Raw genomic sequence first — 23,446 nt, 5'->3', positions numbered from 1 at the left:
TAGCCTCCCAAGTAGCTGGGATTACAGGCATGTGCCGCTATGCCCGGCTAATTTTTGTATTTTTAGTAGAGACGAGGTCTCCCCATGTTGGGCAGGCTGGTCTCAAATTCCTGACCTCAAATGGTCTGCCCACCTTGGCCTCCCAAAGTGCTGGCATTACAGGTGTGAGCCACCATGCCTGTCCCCCACCTGTATTTTCAATCCATTGATCCTACCACATTTTTGTTACTCTTACTGGTTTATTGTAATGGATATTGCAAAAGATACAGATGAAAATACACATAGGGCAAGGTATGGAGCAGGGGCATGGAGCTTCCATGCACTCCCTGGGTGTACCACCTTCCAGGAGCCTCCAAGTGTTCAGCTATCTATCCAGAAGCTCTCTGAACCCAGTTCTCTTGGGTTCTATCATGATTATACTGTCCTTAGTCCTTTGTGCTATGGCCTCACTTTATCCAGCTTAAATCATATGATCAACCATCATAATAATTCTTCTTGACACTCCTTCATTTCCTTCCCTGTGTCCTGAACACTAAAATGCATCATATTTACTTGCCAAAACTACAATCCTAAATCAATTTAACTCTTCATCCACTCAGGGACAGAACATGCACAACACAAAGAGCCAGAAAATAACCCCCAACCAAATTTCTGACTTCTCTTTAAATGTGTGATCAATAAGTGTGTTCTTAATACAATCATACTGTATTTCCCAGGTTTTTTCTCTTTCCCACTCTCCCAGATAATTATTTCACACTCTCCCTTTCTTCTCAAACCTCAACACCTTCTCCCTCATCTTCACTCACAGCTTCTGACCTTGCTTCCCACTTGACAGGAATGAAGTATTTGGAAAAGAACATCATGAGCCTCTCACCTACCTAATAGCTTTATTCCAGAAAAACTTTCTGTACTATTCCCTCCCCCTTCAATTAGATCACTTCCAGCAACATACAGACAAACTGTTATTACTCCTATCTTCCCTGTCATCAATGACTCCTTTACTCTATTTCTCCTTATAGCAGCACCCCCTAAAAGATGTGTCTAAACTGTGTCTTCACTTTCTTTCTATTCTCTCTTCAGTTCACACCAATCAGGTTTATTTTTTCTTCTCAACCATCTTGCAAAAACTCTTCTCATTAAGATTAACAATGACTTTTATGTTGTTAAGTCCATGAACATTTCTCAGACCTAAGCTTACCTTTTTCCTATCAGCAGCATTTGATACAAGGGATTGAAACACTTTGTTCCTTTGCTTTCCAGGATGCCACACTTACCTGGTTTCAACCCACGCTTCTGAGTGCTTTCTTTGTCTCTTTTGCTGGATCATCTGCATCTCCCTGACATCTGAATGTTGAAACGCTCTGTGGCTCAGTCCCCAGACTGCTTCGCTTTTACATCTATGCTCACTCCTTTGTTATCTCAGCCAGTCTCGTTACTTTAAATACCATCAATATGCAGCCAAATGCACAGCCCTAGACTGGATTTCTTCCCTAATCTCTAGACTCATAGTTAACTTCCTACCTGACCTCTCCACCTGAACGTTTAAAAGGCATTTTAAATTAAATAGACGTCTAAAAATGAGCTCACAAAGTTCTCCCCACCCCACAAAGCATGCTTTATTAATGGCAGTTTCATCCTTCTGGTTGCCTTGTTGTACTCCTTGATGCCTCTCTGATTTCCTACATCCAGCCTTTCCACAAATCCCATTTGCTCTGCCTTCAAAATATACCCAGAATTCAACTTTTCATCAACCTCCCTGCTACCACTCTGTTCCAAACCATCATCAGCTTTTTCTTTGATTATTGCAGTGGTTGCCTACCTAGTCTCTGAACTCCTGCCCTTACCCCCTTTAGCCTCTTTCCAATATACTGGCTTGACCAGTGACCCTTAGTCCCCCTCCCCATTACTTTTTATTGTAACAAAAATTAAAACCCAAGTCCTTACTCTGGCTTACAGGGCCACGCATGGGCTGGACCCTATTTTCTCTCTGATCTCATATCTTGATCCTTTCCCCTTCATTCTCTCCAGGTCACCCACACAAACTTCTTTGCTATTCCCCAACACTCTAGATTTGCCTGCACTTCTGAGCCCTTTTTCTCATTTTCCTTCTGTCAGGGATACTCTCTCTAGACATCTGCGTGGCTGGCTTCCTCTTTTCCTTTGGGATTTTACTCAAAATGTATCTTCACAATGAGGTCTTCTTGGCTACTCTATCTAAAATTTCATTCTATTCCTAACACTTTATATCCCCTTATCTTGTGGTAATTTTTGTCCATAAAATATATCACTGTCTAACATAATCTAGACTATACCTATGTATCTTGTTTATTGCCTCTTCTACTAAAATATAAACTCTATGAAGGCAAGAATATTTGTCTGTTTTATTCATTGTTGTTTCCTGAGCTGGTAAAATAGTGTTTGACATAAATTAGCTGTTCAATGTATGTTTGTTGCATGAATCAATTGTTTTTAGGAATATTACTTTGGGTGCACCACTAGGCAACCATACACTATAAGGAATTGCCTGGTCTACCAGAAAGAACACTGATGTAGGAGTCTAAGAGACCAGAAATTGAGTCCCTGTTCTCTTATTAACTTGCTATGTGCTCTTGGGGAAATCATTTCTGTCTGCAGATGTCTGTTTTCTTATCTGTAATGTGAGAGGATTAAATTGGATGATTTCCTGTGTTCTATTCAGCTCAATAGGTAGGAGAATGAGAAAGTTAAAGGAATAGATGGGTCATTTTTGCATGGATTTTGGGAGATAATGTATGCTCTAGAAATTTTCAGTATTTGCAGTATGTGGCTTATAGTAGGCACATTAGAAATTCATTTGTATGTTAATCCCTGATTTGTTTCATCAGCTAGCTCTATGCATAGACCAACCTGGAAATTCCAGACTACCTCACTCAAGTTTTGGATCTTGGTTCACTTTGTTATGTAGCTAAATCTTTGGCTTTTCTCAACAACTTGTATCCTATCTTATCTTAGCATGTAAGTCAGCTAAAAGAAAACCCAGGATTCAAACCAGAATTTTTAAACTCTAACCATATCACCAAACGAGGCTACTTGTTCTGCATGGATGGAGGTGGTTGTTTTCAACGCAAACCATGATTCATTTGCTGCAGGTCAACTCAATAGAAAAACAATTTAGTGCTGTCTATTCACCGTAGCATGCTGTCATTTGTGGGTCTTGAATTGATCACCTCAAAGGAGCTTGCTTGTCATTTCCCTCAAGAAATAAAGGCTCAGTGAAAACACTGTGGAATGTTGGTCTCATAAGCATTTCACAAGTATTCACTGATAGCCAGTAATGGAAACTACTGCTTAAGAACCTAGGCTTCAAATTCTCCTTTCTCATTGCCTAGCCACCTACATGACTTTCAACATGGGACTTAGCCATTCTGAACTTTCATTTCTCATGCCAGACTTGGGAGGCATTGTTGAGATCTCTCTCTCTCTTTCTCTTCAATAACCCCTAAATCTGTCAATCGCCAAGTCCTGATGGCTGTGTTTGTATCCTAAATATATTTAGACTTCACCCACTCTTTGCTCTCTCTCTCTCTCGGATTATTATCCATTGTAAATATGATATTTTTACTTTCTTCCTTGGCTTTCTCTGGCCCTTAGGCTGAAGTCCCAAAGCCTAAAAAGGACTCTAAAGGTATCTGAGCTGGCCCCTACACTCACTAGTCTTACCTCAGGGATCTTGAGCTCCCTGATCTTTCAATTCTCTCTGTCTAGAATGTTCTTCCCACAAGCCATTTTACCCATTTACTGATATTCATGCTTCAGGTCTCTGTCAGTATTATTTTCTCAGGGAAACCTTGGAGAAAGTCGTCTTCTTATTGTTCACTCTCATAGCACTTTGTATTTCACTTTTACAATTATCACAAATATAATTAAATATACATTTTTCTGTGATTACTTCATCACTCTTATTAGATGGCAAGCTCTATAAAATCAGAAGTTCGTAAATGTCTTCTTTACCTCTGTACACTCAATGTGCTCAATGCCAGGCATACAGGAGGTCTTGAATTTATTCCTGAGGGTGATACCACATCTTATACGGTTGTAAGGATTCAACAAGTTAATCCTCACAATGCAGTTAGCACAGTGCCTGGCACATAGTAAGCACTCAGAGAATTGTAGCTATTTTTTGAGTAGTAGTGTATATACTACTGACAAATTTTACGGTTCAGCCTAAATACTAGGAACACCGAAGAAATGGAAAAGTTGTTCAGAATAAAAACAGTGGAAAAAAATTGCTGTTTTCTCTACTCTCCTTTGCTAACTTTAGGACTTGGTACTAAAGTCATAACTGTGCTGCCTGCATCTATCTCCAGTCCACACGGCCTCACCACAGCAGGAGCCTCCAGTGCTGTTTCACAATCCTTTTTTCCAGCCTAATTGACATCCTATTGCTGTCCTGACAGTGGATTCTCTGAGCCTGCTCTACTTAAGCTCCCACATGTAACCACTCCCTGCACTTCAGCTGAGGACTGTGCTGTCTGCCTTCATGCAAGACTAAATCCTTCTACTTATCTCCTATCTCACGTTCCCAGGGTCCACCCCTCTCACATGTCTCTGAAGAGGATGTTTTATTCCCATTCTTTTTTTTTTTTTTTTTGCTTTATATTATTTTATTTTGTATTAGATTTTAAGTTCTGGGATGCATGTGCAGAACGTGCAGGTTTGTTACATAGGTATACATGTGCCATGGTAGTTTGCTGCACCCATCAACCCATCATTTCTCCTAATGCTATCCCTCCCCTTGCCTCCGACCCACCAACAGGACCCAGTGTGTGATGTTCCCCTCCCTGTGCCCATATGTTCTCATTGTTCAACTCCCACTTATGAGTGAGAACATGCAGTGTTTGATTTTCTCTTCCCGTGTTAGTTTGCTGAGAATGATGGTTTCCAGCTTCATCCATGGAAACCCACTGCCTATCTCCTGATCAGCCGCATGGTCAAAAAGTCCCCTTTCTGTGTACGTGTGTGTGTATGGGTGTGTGTGTGTGTGTGTGTGTGTGTGATTTCTACTGAGTTCTTTTTACTATTCCTTTCTTTCCTTTCTTAAAATTCTTTCTTTTTTTCAATTTTTATGAGAGAGTATTTTAAACAAAAACAAATGTAAGGAGAATAATTCAATAAACCTCCATATACCCATCACCTAATTACAACAATCACAAATTCATGGCCACATTTGTCTTATTGATAGACACCCAGCACACACCTCCACCAGATTATTTTGAAGCAAATCTCAAACATTATTATTTCATCCCTATATACTATAATGTCTCTATAAAGGACTATTAAAAATAACCACAACATCATCATACATAAAATATTAATAGCAAATAGAAACAGGTTGACTTCCTCTCCTCTTATTTGAATACCCTTTATTTCTTTCTCTTGCCTGATTGCCCTGGCCAGAATTTCCAATACTATGTTGAACAGGGGTGATGAAAGAGGGCATCCTTATCTTGTGTCAGTTTTCAAGGGGAATGCTTTCAGCTTTTGCCCATGTAGTATGACATTGGCTGTGAGTTTGTTATAAATGGGTCTTATCATGATGAGGTATGTTCCATTCATACCTAGTTTATTGAGATTTTAACATGAAGAGATGTTGAATTTTGTTGAAGGCCTTTTCTCTGTCTAGTGGAATAATCATTTGTGGTTTTTTTCTATTATTCTGTTCATGTGATGAATTACGTTTATTGATTTGTGTATGTTGCACCAGCCTTGTATCCTGGGAATGAAGCCAACTTGATGATCGTGGTGGATAAGGTTTTTGATGTGCTGCTGGATTTGGTGTGCTGGTATTTTATTGAGAATTTTTAAATTGATATTCATCAGGAATATTGGCCTGAAGATTTTCATCATTGTTGTTGTATCTCTGCCAGGTTTCGGTATCGGGATGATGCCAGCCTCATAAAATGAGTTAGGGAGGGGTCCCTCCTTTTCAATTCTTTGAAATAGTTTCAGGAGAATGGTACGCTTCTCTTCTTCTCTTTGTATCTCTGGTAGAATTCAGCTGTAAATCCATATGGTCCTGGACTTTTTTTTGGTTGGTAGGCTATTTATTACTGCCTCAATTTCAGAACTTGTTATTGGTCTATTCAAGGATTCAATTTCTTCCTGGATAAGTCTTACGAAAATATATGTGTCCAGGAATTTATCCATTTCTTCTTGATTTTCTAGTTTATTTGCATAGAGGCATTTATAGCATTCTCTGATTTTTATTTTTATTTCTGTGGGGTCAGTAATGATATCCCCTGTATAATTTTTATTGTGCCTATTTGATTCTTCTCTCTTTTCTTCCTTAGTCTAGCTAGCAGTCTATGTTGTTTTTGTTGCTGTTGTTGTTTTTGTTTGTTTGTTTTTCAAAAAATCAATTCCTAGGTTTGTTGGTTTTTTGAAGGGCTTTCCATGTCTCTATATCCTTCAGTTCCATTTTCATCTTGGTTATTTCTTGTCTTCTGCTAGCTTTGGGATTTGTTTCCTCTTGGTTCTCTAGTTCTTTTAGTTGCGATGTTAGGATGTTGATTTCAGAACTTCCTAGCTTTTCAATATGGGCATTTAGTGCTATAAATTTCCCTTTTAACACTGCTTTAGCTGCCTCCCAGAGATTCTGGTACATTGTCTCTTTGTTTTCATTGGTTTCAAAGACTTCTTGATGTCTGCCTTAATTTCATTATTTGCCTAGGAGTCATTCAGGAGCAGATTGTTTAATTTCCATGTAGTTGTATGGTTTTGAGTGAGTTTCTTAACCTTGAGTTCTAATTTGATTGCACTGTGGTCTGAGAGACTGTTTTTGATGATTTCAGTTATTTTGCATTTGCTGAGGGGTGCTTTACTTCCAAATATGTGATCTATTTTGGAGTAACTGCTATGTGGCACCAAGAAGAATGTATATTCTGTTATTTTTGGGTGGAGAGTTCTGTAGATACCTATCAGTTCCACTTGATCCAGAACTGAGTTCAAGTTATGAATATCTTTGTTAATTTTCTGTCTTGATGATCTGTCTAATATTGACAGTGGTATGTTAAAGTCTCCCACTATTATTGCATGGGTCTCTTTGTAGGTCTCTGAGAACTTGTTTTATAAGTATGGGTGCTTCTGTATTGGGTGCATATATATTTAGGACAGTTAGCTCTTCTTGTTGAATTTAGCCCTTTACATTATGTAATGCCTTTCTTTGACTTTTTTTGATATTTGTTGGTTTAAAGTCTGTTTTGTCAGAAACTAGGGTTGCATCCCTTGCTTTTTTCTGCTTTCCATTTGCTTGATACGTTTTCCTCCATCCTTTTATTTTGAGCCTATTTGTGTCTTTACGTGTGAGATGAGTCTCTTGAGTACAACACACAGAGGGGTCTTCGCTCTGTCTAGCTTGTTATTCTGTGTCTTTTAATTGGGACATTTAGCCCACTTATTTTTAAGGTTAATACCGTAATATATGAATTTGATCCTGTCATCATGATGCTAGCTGATTATTTTACAGACTTGTTGATGTAGTTGCTTCACAATGACACTGGTCTGTGTGCTTCAGTGTGTTTCTATAGTGGCTGGTAATGGTTTTTCCTTTCCATATTTAGTGCTTTCTTCGGGACTTCTTGCAAAGCAGACCTGGTGGTGATGAATTCCCTCAGCATTTTCTTGTCTGGAAAGGATTTTATTTCTCCTTCACTTATGAAGCTTAGTTTGGCCAGATATGAAATTCTGGATTGGAAATTATTTTCTTTTCTTTTCATCTCTTTTCTTTTCTTTCTTCTTCTTCTTTTTTTTTTTTTTTTTTTTTTTTTTTTTTGACAGAGTCTCACTCTGTTGCCCAGGTGGAGTACAGTGGTGCAATCTCAGCTCACTGCACCCTCTGCCTCCTGGGTTCAAGCGATTCTCCTGCCTCAGCCTCTCAAGTAGCTGGGACCTCAGGTGCATGCTACCACACCCACCCAGCTAATTTTTTGTATTTTTAGTACAGATAAGGTTTCACTGTGTTAGTCAGGATGGCCTCGATCTCCTGACCTCATGATCCACCTGCCTTGGCCTTCTAAAGTGCTGGGATTACAGGTGTGAGCCACCACGCACTGCCAGGAAATTATTTTCTTTAAGAATGTTGAATATTGGCCCCCAATCTCTTCTGGCTTGTAGGGTTTCTGCTGAGAGGTCCACTGTTAGTCTCATGGGCTTCACTTTATATGTAACCTGGCCTTTCTCTCTGGCTACCTTTAACACTTTTTCCTTCATTTCAACCTCAGAGAATCTGACAATTATGTGTCTTGGGATTGACCTTCTCATGTAGTATCTTAGTGGTGTTCTCTGTATTTCCTGAATTTTAATGTTGGCCTGTCTTGCTAGATTGGGAAAGTTCTCCTGGATGAAATCCTCAAGTACATTTTCCAACTTGGTTCCATTCTCCTCATCTCTTTCAGGTACCCTAGTCAGTCGTAGGTTTGATCTTTTTACATAATCGCATAGTTCTTGGAGGTTTTGTTCATTCCTTTTTTTTCTTTTTTCTCTATCTTGTCTGCCTGTCTTATTTCAGCAAGATAATCTTCAAGCTCTGAAATTCTTCCCTCTGCTTGGTCTATTCAGCTGTTGATACTTGTGGTTGCGTTGTGAAGTTCTCGTGTTGTGTTTTTCAGCTCCATCGGGCCATTTATGTAATAGTTTTCTTTTATGTAAATTATCCTGTCGGGACTTAAATATTCTATATTATTCTAATTTTTAAAAATTATTTATTGCAACCACTATCCTAACAATGTATGCATATTGCATTTGGTTGATATGTCTATTGACAAATTTCCTGTGCAATTTATTTGTTGAAGAAACTGGTAATTTGTTCTGAAGAGATTTCCATATTCTGGATTTTGCTGACTATATCTCCATATCTCTTCTCTTGCATCTCTCATTTGTCTTCCTCCATTTGATAGTTATTTCAACAGATAAATGTGCTCAGTATTTCTCCACTCCACTCTCAACAAAAGAAATAGAAATTATATCCATGATAAAGCAGATAAACTATGATCTCATCCATATAAATGTAAATATGTGAATGTCTAGTGTGTATAAAGAAATGCGGAAAAAAATGGTCACAGAAGTGTTGATAGTGGTTGTTTCAGTAGAGGTTTTTAAGTGACTTGAATTTTCTTATACTTTCATGAGCTAACATTTGCTAAAATGAATATGTATTTATGTAATTCTAAAACGTGGCTAGGTTTTGAAATGGGGAAATAGACAAAAATTGAACTATCTTACTTTCTCTCTGTTCTACACTTCTGTTTTATAAGTTCACTTTGGAATGAATGATTGAGATTTCTTTTACATTTTTTCATCAATTCAACAAATATTTTTGAGCATTTGCTAAATGGCAGACACAGTGATTTAAAGATATGGGCTTCTCTATGCACCTGTATTAAACTGCAAAGCTGAACACATTAAGCAAGTTCTTTACTACATAGCTCTAGTTGCTACTGGTGGATTTTAAGATAAAGTCAAAATGCTACATGGGAACACAAAAGGAACCTCCTGGCCTGGACCCTGCACAGCTCACCAGGACTCATCTGCCCCTCCAACCTTTCTAAACTACTCTGGCTCCTTGAAATCTCACCATGATTTATCTTGGCTCTAAGACTGTCCTCATGCTGATGCTTCTGCCTAGAAAATTGTCTCCTTTTCCATTAACCCTCATCCTCCATTCACATGGCTGACTCCTATTCATCCTTCATTCTTTAGCTTCATCCATTCAGCTCAGAAGTCACCTTTTCCAGGAATCCTTTCCTGATATAACCCCATCATACGCTGTGCATGCTTTTATCATAGAAACAATGAGTTGTCACATTACAGGGTATTGATTCACAGATATAAGCACTAGACTGTGAGCTCCTGGAGGGCAGAGAACCCTGTTTAGTTTATTTCCTCAAATCCTTGCACTGGACCATAACCAAGTATGTACTCAATAAATAGCTGTGAGTGAATAAATGAGAGGCCCCTCACTCTAGTGAATTTACTTTCTTAAGGCTTCCCCACTGCACTATTTATAGTCAAATCCAGTGACTCTCCTACATAGCCTCTAATACCATTGTCCACACTTTCCTTCTCAGAAATCCTCTTTTCCTTGGTTTCCATGACAACATATTCTTTTTTGTATTCTTCTGGCTCCTGAAATCTCTCCTTTTTTTAAAAAAAAATATATATTTTTTCCTTACCCCCTCAAATATTGATAATTTCCAAGGCTTGATCTTCAGACTTTGTCTCTTCACTCTGAATTCTCCCTTGAAGACACTGCCCACCCCCACAGCTCCAACGACTCACCCCTAACCCAAGTAGATGTTACCTAAGCCTTTGAGACTAGCTCTGACTTTAATTCTGAATTTGCAAGCTAGCTTGCTCACAGCCAAATGGCCACAAAGATGTATTGCAAGAAACTGAGCTTAGCATATCTCAAGCATTACTCACTTTTCTTGGCAATCCCTCCCCCCAACAGCATGTGCACACGTGTTCACACCCACACACACTCACAGTGTTTTCTACTTTCTACAGTTCTTACCCTGATTATCAGTTTTATATTCCTACTGTATTAGGCCAAAAACACTAGCATATAATTTTTACCCTTCTTTTCTAACTCTCTACATTCAGCAAATTGAAAATGTTTGCCAATCCTACCCTGCTCAAGTTTAATCTCACAACTCCTTTCTTTATATTAAAAAGTAAAAATAATACGAAAATTTCAAACACATAAGAAAATTCTGAAAATATTACGACAAACATTTCTGCTATATTGGATTCAAAGGCATTTTGTTCTCCAAGAAATAAAATGTTACAATCACTGTTAAAACAATCCTATGCCTTCCTTTTCCCTTACTCCTCCCTAAAGTAATTGCCAATCTGAAGTTAATTTATATTTTTCCTATGTCATGCAATTAAACAAATGTAAAAGCAAGAAATGTATTAAGCTTGAAAAATAAAGATCTATAGGTGAAAAAATATTGTATTCATAATATGCTTCTTGATTCAGAAATAGGTGATATTTATATAATTACAAGTAATGTATTTGTAGGAATAGGAGGTGATTTGTGATAGAGAAGTTGTATAAGAACTAAATTCTTATTCAACACTTCCTTTTAACTTCCTCTTTTGATGCCGTAATTCTGAAATTCACTTAGCTAATTGTAATTGCAGTGACTTCCTAACTGGCTCCTGCCTATGTCTCCTGGGTTATCACTCTAAAGCATAGCATGGAACATATCACTTCTCCTGTTCAAAAACTTTTGATTATTCTACTTGGGCTTGTCCTCTGTAACCTGGCATCAGTCTGTCTTTCCAGACTATCTCCCTCTTCACTGGGGTTTCTCAAGCTCAGCACTATTGACATTTTGGGCCAGAAGATTATTTGTTGTAGGGCTGTCCTGTGCATTGCAGGATGTTGAGCATCATCCTTGCCCTCTACCCCTAGATGCCAGTAGTAAAGCCTTTCCACCCCAAGTTGTGACAATCAAAAATATCTCCAGACATTGCCAAATGTACCCTAGGGAGCAAAAACTCTCTGTGTGTGTGTGTGTGCGTGTGTCTCTCTCATGTACACATACACACACTCACTATCCCTAGCAAACCATTACCCTAAGCCATAACCCTTACCTACATTGTTTCATCCCACAAACCATACATCTCTTAGATTCAGATTACAAGGAAATACTTGCTGTTCTTTTGAATCCCAACGATGTGATTAGTACCAGGGCTGAAATTGAATCTTAGGAGGCTGAGATTTGCCTTGGCTAAAAGCTACATTTGAGGGGAAGCTAGAATTAAAGTTCAGATAAATAAAGCCTTTGACTTCAACTGGAGGGAATATACACACTGATAAAAAGAGAACAGCTTAAATATTTCCCAGAAACTCCCATGGAAGTGGGTGGTAAAACTCCGTGAGAAGCAAGAATGGAGAATGTGAGGCTGTGAGAAAGACGAGGCTATGAGAGTTTGCAGCATTGATAATAATAGCTAACATTTGAGTATTTACTATATGTCAGACACTTACAGTGCTTAATCTCAAAACAAATTTCTAAAGTCTGTATTATTACAATTGCCATTTTACAGATGAAAAAAAAACTACAGTACTAAGAAATAAAGAGATTTTTCCAAAAGTCCCAAAGTTAGTAATGAGCAGAGCTGGGATTCAAACAGAGATTTTGGCTCTGGGGTCTGACATCTTAACCCATAACATCACACTTTCTTTTATAAAGAAGTGCTTTCCTGAGCCCAGTTTTCTTAACCCAAAGTAAATGAGGTCTTGTCCTGCGTAGGCCTCCCTGCTACAGATTACAGGGCATTCAGAACCATTTCTCCACCTCTTCCCAAGCTGCATGGGTTAAGTGTGATACCAATCCATTGCGGTCCTGAGCTCTAGAAGGTTTTGGTTAGCAGCTGTAAAGGATGCCATCAAGTAGCTTTGAATGTCTCCTCCCTCCACTGCCCTCATGCCCTGAGTGAAAATTCTCTTTTAGTTTCCAAAACTTCCTCTTTGACCCTTCACATTGTCTTCCTATGCTGACCTTGGATCCGCCTGTCCCATCACTGGAATGTATCTCCTAGGAGCTGATGCTGCAGAAGCATCTCCATATCCTCCCTAAAGTCCTTGTTTTATTTTTATCATAGAAAATACAAGATAGAAACTGCTTTTCCTGTTCCAAGTATCCAATTCAGCACTGACCCAAATAAGGTGCCAATAAATTGTAGCTAACCATGAACACGTATTGAATGTCAACTTTTGACAAGGCATTGTGCCAAGCACTATAAGTGTAGCTTTTCTTTTAATGCTCACAATAGCCCCTGAGGTATTATTATCCCCATTTTATGGAGTGGGAAAAGGAGGTTCAGGGAGCTAAAATACTCTGCTTGAGGTCACATGGCAAATAAGCCTTGGAGCTAGTCTGCAAACTCAAGCACTCTGACTCCAGAGTCCACACTCTAAATATTAGTTGGGTAAAAAGTTAAAAATTTTGAGGGTTACTTTTTGGCAAGCTTGGCTTTGTCAATAGGCTAACATCTGGACCATCTGTATAGCGGTCAAGAAGTCCTTGAGGAATGGTGCCTCACTCTAGAAGCCCTAGCAGAAGTCGCAAGGCATCCTCCCCACTCTTCCCTGCAGCCTCTCTTAGTTTCTTATGTCAAAGGTCTCGCTCCAGTTGGACCCAGTCTTTCCAGTTCTGGCTTCCTGTCTGGGGACTGCCTCCAGTTCCATACTCTAGAGCATGTATGATTGGCAGGTCCTGCTGCCAATTAAAACTCTCACTCAGTTCTCAGCCCCACCCCTCCCCCCAGATTCCCTTGTCTTTTCTCGGAATGGTCCTCAGAGGGTCCTTCCAGGGTTCCAACACTACAGTTTTCAGTAAGGAACTGAATTTGCACCTAAAGGAAGCAGGTACCTGCTATGCAGGGTGGTTTTCATACAGAGAAGAGCCTACAGACACATGGAGAGGATGGCCAGTCCGAAGAGAATGCAGAAGTTGGACTTTGGAGAAGAGGCCAGCAAATGCTAGAATTGTGTCCACTAAGGGTGGAAGTCAGGAAGAGTAAAGGCTAGCCCATTTCTCTGGACCATTGCCCATCCAACCCCCCCACTTCCCCTTATCCTGAAGGCTGGAAGTGCATGAGGAGGGGGAGCTGCCGTCGTGGTCTCCTCACACCTGACAGACATTCTGAAGGTCTGTGTTCAGGCTGTGGCTTTGGATTCTGCCCACCGCTTCCACCTCCCCAACCCATTGAAGAACATCCAAGTGTTATATGTGTGAACTGGAGCCAGAGTGGCCTACTACCTATACCTGAGCTCTCCTGGTGGCATTTTGAAGAGGAAGTAGTTCAGGTCTGATACTCTGGCTCTATCCAGTAAGCCCAGGTGTGGAGATCCCCCTTGAAAAGCCTACTTGCCTTAGTCCCTCTATTGCCATTGTCTTTGAAGTCAGGTTGGAAGAAACTTTTCTCTCTTGCTCTGTGGCTCCTCAGTGAAGAGAATCCTATAGTGGCCAAGAAATAGTGTCTTGACTTCCTGGTCAGTCCCTTGAGGCCTTCATTTTCCAGGACACTCCTCTCAAGCCAAGTCATTCTGTCTCCTCTGGTGAGATCACAACCCCTAGGAACAGGCCAGCTACTGGTAGAACTTCCCCTGGGAGAAATGGCTTCAGTGCTTTTAAAGGCTGAAGCCATTTCTCCCAGGGAAGGTGAGTCAGAGGAGGAGGCCCTTGAGATGGCAAAGCAGGAGGGGGTGGTCAGCTTTAGAGGGGACAAGAGGCTCTTTCTGTTGGAGGTTAGGAGCTGAGAACCCACAGGAGGAGAGAGAGCTCCATGGCAAAAGGACTACTTTAGAGTGAAAGAGTCCATGCAGAAAGACACCTGGTGTTCTCAGTCCTTCCCCAACTCAACTCTTCCCCCAAAGCTTTACAGCAGTGGATCACTGTGCCCTGCTTGACCATCACAGACGGATACTCACAGCTCTGCAAGTGCATGGGAGAGATATCCCAGTTGTGGTAAACGTGCAGGACCAGCTGAGCTACATAGTGGAGAATGTTGAGGCAATGACCTGGGTGTCTGACATCCAGGAAGACCTATGACCCAGGCCATAGATCTTAACTGCCTTTGCTTCTCAAGATGTCTGTCCTGCCAAAAGCTGTGTAGGAACCCAGTGCACCTGATGTACTTCTATATCAGAGGGAGTATAGAATACTCTAGGGCTGCCCTTCAGACTCTGCCTCTGTTTTAGTTTCTCCCTTCTGCCCTTTGTTAGGGCTTCCTGATACCCTAGGAATTTACCTATTCCAGGGCTGCCATATGATGATGACAGGCAGTGACAGAACCCACTCATTTTGGGGAATGCCCACGGGATCCTGTCCTGACTGAGCCACCTAACTGGTGCTGCTAGCAGAGGGTACAGGCAGTCATGCTGTGTCTTGGTCTGGCTCTGAAGAGTTGGGGCTGGAGAGGTACGTCCTCACATTTAACTTCCAGAGAAAAGTCAGGCACCTGTACCAGATGCCAGTTTGCCCTGCTGAAGTACTTCCTTGCCTATTCCATCCCTCTGGAGTCAAAGGCTGATGCCACATTGCTCTCACCAGCTGTTGTACCTTCTGGTGAGGAAGATTCTAGAGACCCCACCTTCCCCCAATGAAAGAAGTCTTATGCCTTAAATAGTTTACCAATGATTTGAAGTCTCACTCTTGAGTTCAGAGAGTATATTTTCTTATATTCAGCTAGAAAATGCCATAAACCAATAGTGGTTAGGTTTTTAGCAACATGTGTTGTAAATAAATAGTGGCTAGTTTTCTAGGTAATTCTATCCCAGCCAGGTTGACATTACTATAATTGAAATGGTATACTTTTGCTAAAAAATAATAAAAGACAATATTGTAGAATCAGATTTTCTTTATTTCAAAAACCATATCATTTTCAATATGAGATACTATCAATGAAGTTCTTGAGATTATTGCCCTGCCTGAGAGCCTCATCTCAAGAGTTAGAGGTAGAAAGCATTGCCTACTGGGTGATTGCAAGGGTCAGGGAAAGGTGAAGTGGGAAGACTACTGACCCCTCAAAAAGTGAGGGTCATGATGGGATGCAGAAACTGGCAGTGTCACGTGGGAGGAAATGACGTGTCTCAAGACCTAGTTCTGCCATTTACTGGTTGTGTGGCCTTAGGTTAGTGCTTTAGTCTCCTGAGTTAGTCTCATCATTGGTTAAATAAAGAAGAGTTAAATAATACTATTTCTACAGGTTTGATAAGGGAATAGCATGACACATAATGCTTCCAGAAGATTTCTGTGGCATATGGAGCTGAGTGGTGAATGGCTTTGAAGGCTAAAAGACCAAGATGTGCCTCACCTGTAAAATGGGAGTAGTCTAATGTATATAAAGTACTTAGCCTGGTGCCCAGCATATGATGGCAAGTGGTAGCTGCTGCAAGTGACATTATTACATTACCATCCTTGACTTCCCCAAGGAGGCTGATTCCCTTTTGCCATGCCTACACACTGTTCCATTCTACAAGAACCAAGATGCTATTTCTGCTTGACTCAGAGAATGGAAATGGGATGGTGGAGCATGGTGGCCACCTCAGAGAAAGCAGGTATTGAATCAGGTCCTAAAGATGTGAAGCCACCTCACCAGCCATTGGGATAGAAGAAGGGTGGGAATGGGGAATGAGGAGTTCAGGAAGTACTTTATCCAAAGGGTCCACAAAAGATGAAAAGAGCGAGGAAAGCAGGAATGCAAGGTGATGCATAGAGGAGGGGAGAGGTAAGCTTTATTTAGAAGTCTATGTTAAGGACACTACAAACTCTTGCCTGTGTGTATTCCTACATAAGAGTTATTCGCCAGTCAAACTGTCAAGTCTTGTGTAGCCTAATCATTTGGCCTTCCCTGTCTGTTACGCTGAAATATTATGTCAGAAGTCTTTCGTGGAAAACTTACTGCATGAGCTATGGAATGGTGGACAGATCACATTCTCCAGGGACTCCATCTGCCTCTTCTAAAAGATCTGTTGAACTTAGGCCCCTTCTCTTGTTAAAAGATCTAACTTAGGCCTCTTCCCTTGTGTTTCTGTAAGCTGTAGGTTTTTGTAGCTATTACTCTGACCCCTTTAAATGAGCCTCGCATCAGGTCTCACTGTGACAGAACACGAACAATACCACTCACACAGCCGAGCCTGGGCTTCAAGTCTCTGATCTGCTGCTACCTGGCTGGGTAGTCCAGGGCAAATGACTTAACCTGAGATCCTACTTCATTTTTAAATTGAAGGTGCTGGACTCCAGGATCTCAAAATGTCTTCCCACTTTGTCATTCTACCTGCTTCTCTTTCATGTAAGAAATGTCTGATTTCTAGCCTTTCTATTTTTCTTCTGCATGATTTTGTCTCCCTTAGAGTAATAAAGGAGAGGCCAGAGGTTAGGCAAGCAGCAAAATTTAATACTAGAAATATGACAGTCAATTAGAATCATTTATGTTCCAAGTCTCCTGAAAACTGATTAAAATCTTCCTTTGGCCACGAGGGTGGGTGGAGACTACAAGAAGCACCACAATTACTGTTTGGCCTCTATCAAAGAAGGCTACAGGATGTGGGGAGACGAACATTGGTTCTTCTTCTCTTTCAAGGCATATTCATTTTTTGAAATACATTCATCTTTTGAGTCTTATGCATGCTTTCTGAATGGCTTCTCAGAGCTCCTTCCTGAGAATAGTGAGCCACTACAGGGTGGGGTTTTAAACATGAGAACTCTTGGTGCTAGGCCATGTGTCCCCAGGCAAGGCCCTTTACCTTTCTGGAAGTGTTGTACACATTGCCAAGGGCCTGTGCAGTGCAAATTTACCAAACTGATTTTACCAAATTTACCATGTCCCTTGGGACAATATAGAAAAGTGGTTAGGAGAACCAGCCTTGAAAGCCAGGCAGATCTAGGTTGAAATTCCAGCCCTACCTCTAAATAGCTCTATAAGCTTGAGCAAGTAGCATAACATCCCTAACCCTTTATTCTCCACTTGTAGATGGAATAGTAAGTGTTCACACTTCAGAGAGTTGTTGTGAACATCACAACTGCCTCAACAAAATGAGGCAGTTATGTAGCCTGGCACTGTGCCTGACACATGTAAGTACTCAAAAAAAAAAAAATTAGCTCACATTATAATCATGATTCCTGACCCCTAAGGGGCTGAAAATCAAGTGGAAAGAGTCAAGTTAAATGTCAATTAAAATCAGTAATAATACAGATACTCCGAGAGGCCAAAATCAGTATGGGAGGGCATTGTAGGGAAGATGGGAATTGAATTGGATCTTAAAAATGAAAATGTGATCAAGAGAAATAAAGGTACTTCAGGGAATAATAAGGACCATCCATTTATCCTTTTAACATGTATTTATTGAGAAGTCACTGTGTGTAGATGCTGTCCTAAGTGCTGGAGTGGATAAGATGCATTCTAGTAATGGATCAAATGATAAACTATGTACCATAAGTAGTGACAAATGCTGCAAAGTGAAAAGCAGGGTAAGGGACATAAAAACCATGGCAGTAGGTGGGCTGGATATAGTAAGAGACTTCCAACCAGATCCTGAAGTGAGAGCAAAAGCAATGCAGATTTCTACAGAAGGTGCTTTCTAGGCAGAAAGATGAGCAAGTGCAATGGTCTTGGGACAAGATGGTGATTAGTGTGTCCAATGGGCAGCAGGCAGGCCAGTGTGACTGCAGCAGAGGATGCCAGGGAGGAGGGGTACAGGATACCAGTGAAAGAGGCAGCCAGCTGCCAGATTTCAGACTTTACTCTAAATATGATATGAAGTTCTGGGATATTTTAGAGCCGGAGAGTAAAAATGTCTGACTTTTCTTTTTAAAAATTTCACTCTGGCGGCTATACAGAGAGCAAATTATGTTGCTGGTGAGGGGGCACGAAAGGAGTAGAAATAAGGAGTTGATAAAGATTGAGAGATATGGGTAGAATGAGTGACCTGGAGTAGAGCAACGATGGAAAGTGGTTGGGTTCTATATTGTTAAAGTACAGCCCATAGAGTTTGCTGATGGGTGTGAGGTGGAGTTCTTAGCTTAGCTTGACAACCGGGTGAGTGAAGGTGTCTTGTAGGGAGATTGGAGGGATGAGGGAAGGAGCAGATTGAGGAGCAGCAGCAGCAGAAGTTTGTGTATTCCTGATGGGCAAATATTTTGAGGGTGGGGGAAGTGACATAGGCTTAATAGAAGACTGGCACACCAAGCTATAGGAGAAGCTTTCTGAAGGGGATTGGAACCACATGGAAGGACTCTAATGCCAGGATGACTCTGGACTCAAAACAAAAATAATGACATTTCACTCTTTACAGGAACGGCTGGCAGAGTCCTTTCCGAGTGTTTGGAGATTCACCAGGTCCTTCACATGGAGCATGTCATTAATGCCCTCTCTAGCCCCGCAAGGTATACCCTCTCATTATCCCCACTTCCCAGATGAAGACACCAAGACAAAGGGGTTAATTGCTCATCCAGAACCACCCATCTGGGGAGGATGGCAGTGAAGGTCTAGCTCTCTTGTCTCCTAGACCAGGGCCAGATGAGCTGCAGGACCTCTCGTGAGAGAGAGAGCTGGTGCCAATACTGCATGGTGGCCGCCCGCCCGTGCGACTGTGGCCCCAGGTGGCCTCTCTGAAGGCATTGCTGATTTAGAGGAATAGTCAGTGCCTCCAATTTCTACCAGTAACAATGGTGCTGCGTAGGCGCTTCCCCGTGGAATAGACCTTTTTTTTTTTTTTTTTTTCAGGCATCGATCCTGCCCCAGGGTGTTTTCCAGAATTTGCACGGCTCCCTAATTACCTAGTAATGCTGAGGGCTTATGAAAATGCTGTCATTTGTGTGAGAAGGGGAGGGAAGACTGAAAGAAGAAGAAAAAAAAAGCAGATAGAAAATGCTGTTAAACCTGGCAGAACTCCAGGGTGGGTAATTACATTCTTTGGGGTGTGTTCTTGCCACACACACAGTCTGTGGATTATTTTGGGAGCCTTCTGTATGAATTGTGCTAGAAAACATGAAAAATATTGTTATTATTATTATTATTTTAAACATCTTTAAAAATAAGGCCTTCCTAAAGCCACAGAGGCACCCTCTCTCAGATCGCGTTTTTGCCAATTGTTTAGCTGTCAGCAGTCTGTTCTCAGATCATAAATTTGATGGTCCCCCCCTTGCATTGCTTTACACTAGAAACCTAAAATGTTAAAGCCAGAAGAAACCTTGCTGAAACACCCATATTTTGCAGATGGAGACACTAGTCCAAGAAGGGAAGGAACTTGCCAATACCACTGTCACAGGCAATAGGAGGTAGAGGAGAGAAAGGGCCTCCCCAGACCTGACACATGTCTTTTCTCTTCTTTACCCCAGCCCCTGCTGTCAAATGGAGTTACAGAGTGTCAGAACCAGAAGGGCCTGTAGCCATCACCACATCTAATCTTGTCATTTAATAGATGAGGAAACAGCCTTGTAGAGGAAATGGACTTGGCCTCTAGATTGACACTGGGCATGAGAAGTAGTTGGACTCTTGTCTCCGGGCTTCTGCTGGTACTCTGTGGCCTGTCAGTCAGATCAAGCTCAGAGGCACTAGTCTTACCCTACCCCTTTTTTCCCTAAGCTTGCAATAAGGTACACCTAATATATATATGTATTTTTCCATATTTCAGGGATGTCACTATATTCCATATTCCATATATATGGAATACATATATATATATATTCCATATTTCTACTTTTCCTTGAAAAAAGAATCCTAGGATCTAGCCACCCTAGGCCTACAATTCCTCATGGTAATAATATGCTGCTATTAAGTCCCTGTGGCCACCTTTAACAGGGAGCAGTCTCTCTAGTTCTGTTTGTCTTCCCTGTTCTCCTCAACTTGGCTCATTTCATTCATTTCCCTGCCTGGCTCAAGGAAGCATTTGCATTTGTAATCTCTGTCCAACACCATTCTCCTTGATTTGCAGTGTCAAAACAAAGCCAAAATAAGTAAATCTTAGACTGTTTTGGCTACATGGTAAGAGGACTTAAAGTATGCCAAAAATATGAGCTGGGATGGGTCATAATTAATTTGAGGAGTAGGTGCCATGCTGTCTCTAGAGCACAATTTGAGCAGCATTTAGAGGGCTTTTCCAATGGGATGTCAGCTGCCTGGAGTTCCTCCGTTAGATGCTTAACTGCTGGACTTTAATGAGCACCCATCTTCAGATACTCCACTTTAAAATGTGAAAAGTCTTAAAAGATGATCAACTTAATTTTTCTTCAGTGTAATATAATGGGAGGGAGGCTGCAGGGTCCTGGTGCCTAGTCCCTGGCATACCAATCACTAGTCCCCTTAAGGAAGGTTTGTTAGCCTCAATGCTATTTATATTTGGAACCAGATAATTCTTTTTTGTGGGGCGGATGCTCTGTGAATTGTAGATGTTTAGTGACATCCCTGGCCTTCACCCATGAGATTCCAGGGGTACACTTCCATAGTTGTGAGAACCAAAAACATCTCTGGACATTTTTGCCGAATATCCCCTGGGGGAGAAAATTGCTGCCAGTTGAGAACCACTGCCTTAAGCTAATCATCTAGCCACTCTTAAAACTGATACTGGGAATGGCAAATAGGATTGGGGACTCTAAGGAGAGACAGCATGATGAGCTAATAAAGGATGATGTCAAAGGGAAACAAAGCTGTTCGATAGGTACTTCTAACCTTTGAGGATGAGGAAATGAGAAAATCACCTTCTACCAGTGGTCAATCTTTTCTTTCTCATGCACATGCCTGCTATTTGAACTAGCATACTAAAAATGCCCCATGGCTCACCATGGGCTGCCAGGAATTCAGTGGGTTCCAAATCCTGATGCTGACCTCTTCTAAGTTCCATGTTTCCCAGTATACTCTTCCCAGTTATGCACTGCCGGCTCCAGGCTTACAGAACACGTGGTGTTCTTTCCTGCCTCCAGCCCTTGCTGGGGCTCTTTCCTTGGTTTGCATGTCCTTCCCAGTCCTCAGTTACTGCCTATAATTTCCTCATCCTTCACAGCTCAGCTCTTTTGAAGCCTGGCTGGATCCCCACAGACAGACACACTGGTTGCATCCTTCTTTGTTCTCCCACTGTTGTGTTTACATCTTTTAGAGCACTGGTCATGGTCTTTCTGGATGAAAGTTGTCCAGGTTCATCTGTCTTCTTCTTCTGCCTCATTCACCTGCCTTGATGCAGAGACTGTGTCTGATTCCTCTTCATATCACCCAGCACCTGGCACCCTGTGAGATACAGAATAGGTTCCCCACCAACATTTGAAATGAAGAAAATTATAAAGAAACATGGCATAAACAGTTGAACCTAATGTAGTTTGACCTAGATGCCTACACTTGAAATATGTAACTTCTGTATTTAATCAGTGAACAACTATGTATTTAATAGACTGAGGGGAGCTATTGACCATACTTGAGCAGGGCAGTGATGTAGACCTCTGTTTTAGGAAGATCTGCTTGACTACATGAGTTATAATGACCATGGAAAATTTATATTTTTAACTACATTAAAAGTCCCCTCCTACAAAGTATGCAAAACAATTCTTACCTAATACGGGGGGAAGGGGGCCTTGAGGTTTCACTTGTGAAGGGCCTAAAGAACTTCCTCTAAAAGGTGACTGCGAGGTGTAAAGCCTTTAGTGACAGCCTGATAATTATTATTACCAGGCACAAAGCTTAAGGAACCTAAAAGATCCCCAGGTACTATTCCAAATAGTAAGATACAAAAAATGCAAATGGAGAAATTAAAAGATGGAATCATTAAATCACTGACTCTTAATGTTGGCTGAGACCTTAGAAGTGATCTTTCCTGATTCTGTTCTCTCATCTTCCTATGCTGATGCTGATTCTACCTTTAGAAGGTTCCCACCCAGTGCTTGCTGCTGTTAGAGCCTAAGAATTAAGAGCTGGGGCCTGATGGTGGTGTTTACTGTGTTTAAATGACCAATCTATTTCATTAGCAGTGAAAACTTCAGGTGAATTTTTAGACCTCTGTTTCTTTATCTATAAAATGGGCATGAGGCTACTTACACAGGTATTGTACAAAGAAATAATGCAGATGCATTGCTTAGCATGTTACCTGGCACATTCAAAATAGTGAATAAACATTAGCCTTAAAAATTATTTTAGCTAATTAATTAATATATCTGAAAGTGCATAGGAAATCACAAAGCATTTGACCTCCAGGTTGTTCCTATTTTGGGGCTTCATTGTATGTGGTCAGATATTTTTTTACAAATTCCAGTCCTTGTAGCTGTCACTCAAGTCCACATGATATACAGTCTTGGTGAGGGAAGTGAAGAGTCTCTGGATAAAATGGCCTATTCATATGGCAAAGCAAAATGGAGACCAAAGTCTATTATTTCTTTCTTACTAAAGACAAGGTTGACTTTCCTTTTCCCGGATCATCTCCTGTTGGACCAGAGACCTGGCCAGGGCAGTAAGTCAACTGGTAATGGCCATAGCACTCAAGTGTGTAGGCTGTACTATACATCTTAGTAGGTCTGTGTCTTTATGACTTAATCCCAGAAGCCTTATCTTTTTCATCTGTAAAACAGGGCTCATGGCCACTTTGCAGGATTGGAGTGAAGATAGATGGATAAAAAACTGTAAAGTTCCTTCAAAAACTGTATTCTGTGGCTGCTAGTGGCTGCTGCTTTGCATTTAACACTGTTCTCCCAAACACAGTTGATCTCTCTACAGGTTATTTCAGCAGAAACCCTGGTCCAGGAGAGTCTATGAAGTTCCAGCTTACACCAGACACGACCAGCATCCAGAGAGAACTGAAAGAAGCTTGAATCCTCTCACTAGAATCCCTGCAAAATGACTCATGTAATTGCTCTGTGTAAGTATCCTTAGTCTTTATTGTACACCCACACGATTCTGATGCTATAGACTCCTG

Source organism: Macaca thibetana, chromosome 6 (genome assembly GCF_024542745.1).
Source record: "Macaca thibetana thibetana isolate TM-01 chromosome 6, ASM2454274v1, whole genome shotgun sequence".
NCBI lineage: Eukaryota > Metazoa > Chordata > Mammalia > Primates > Cercopithecidae > Macaca > Macaca thibetana.
This window is presented reverse-complemented; position numbering follows the sequence as displayed.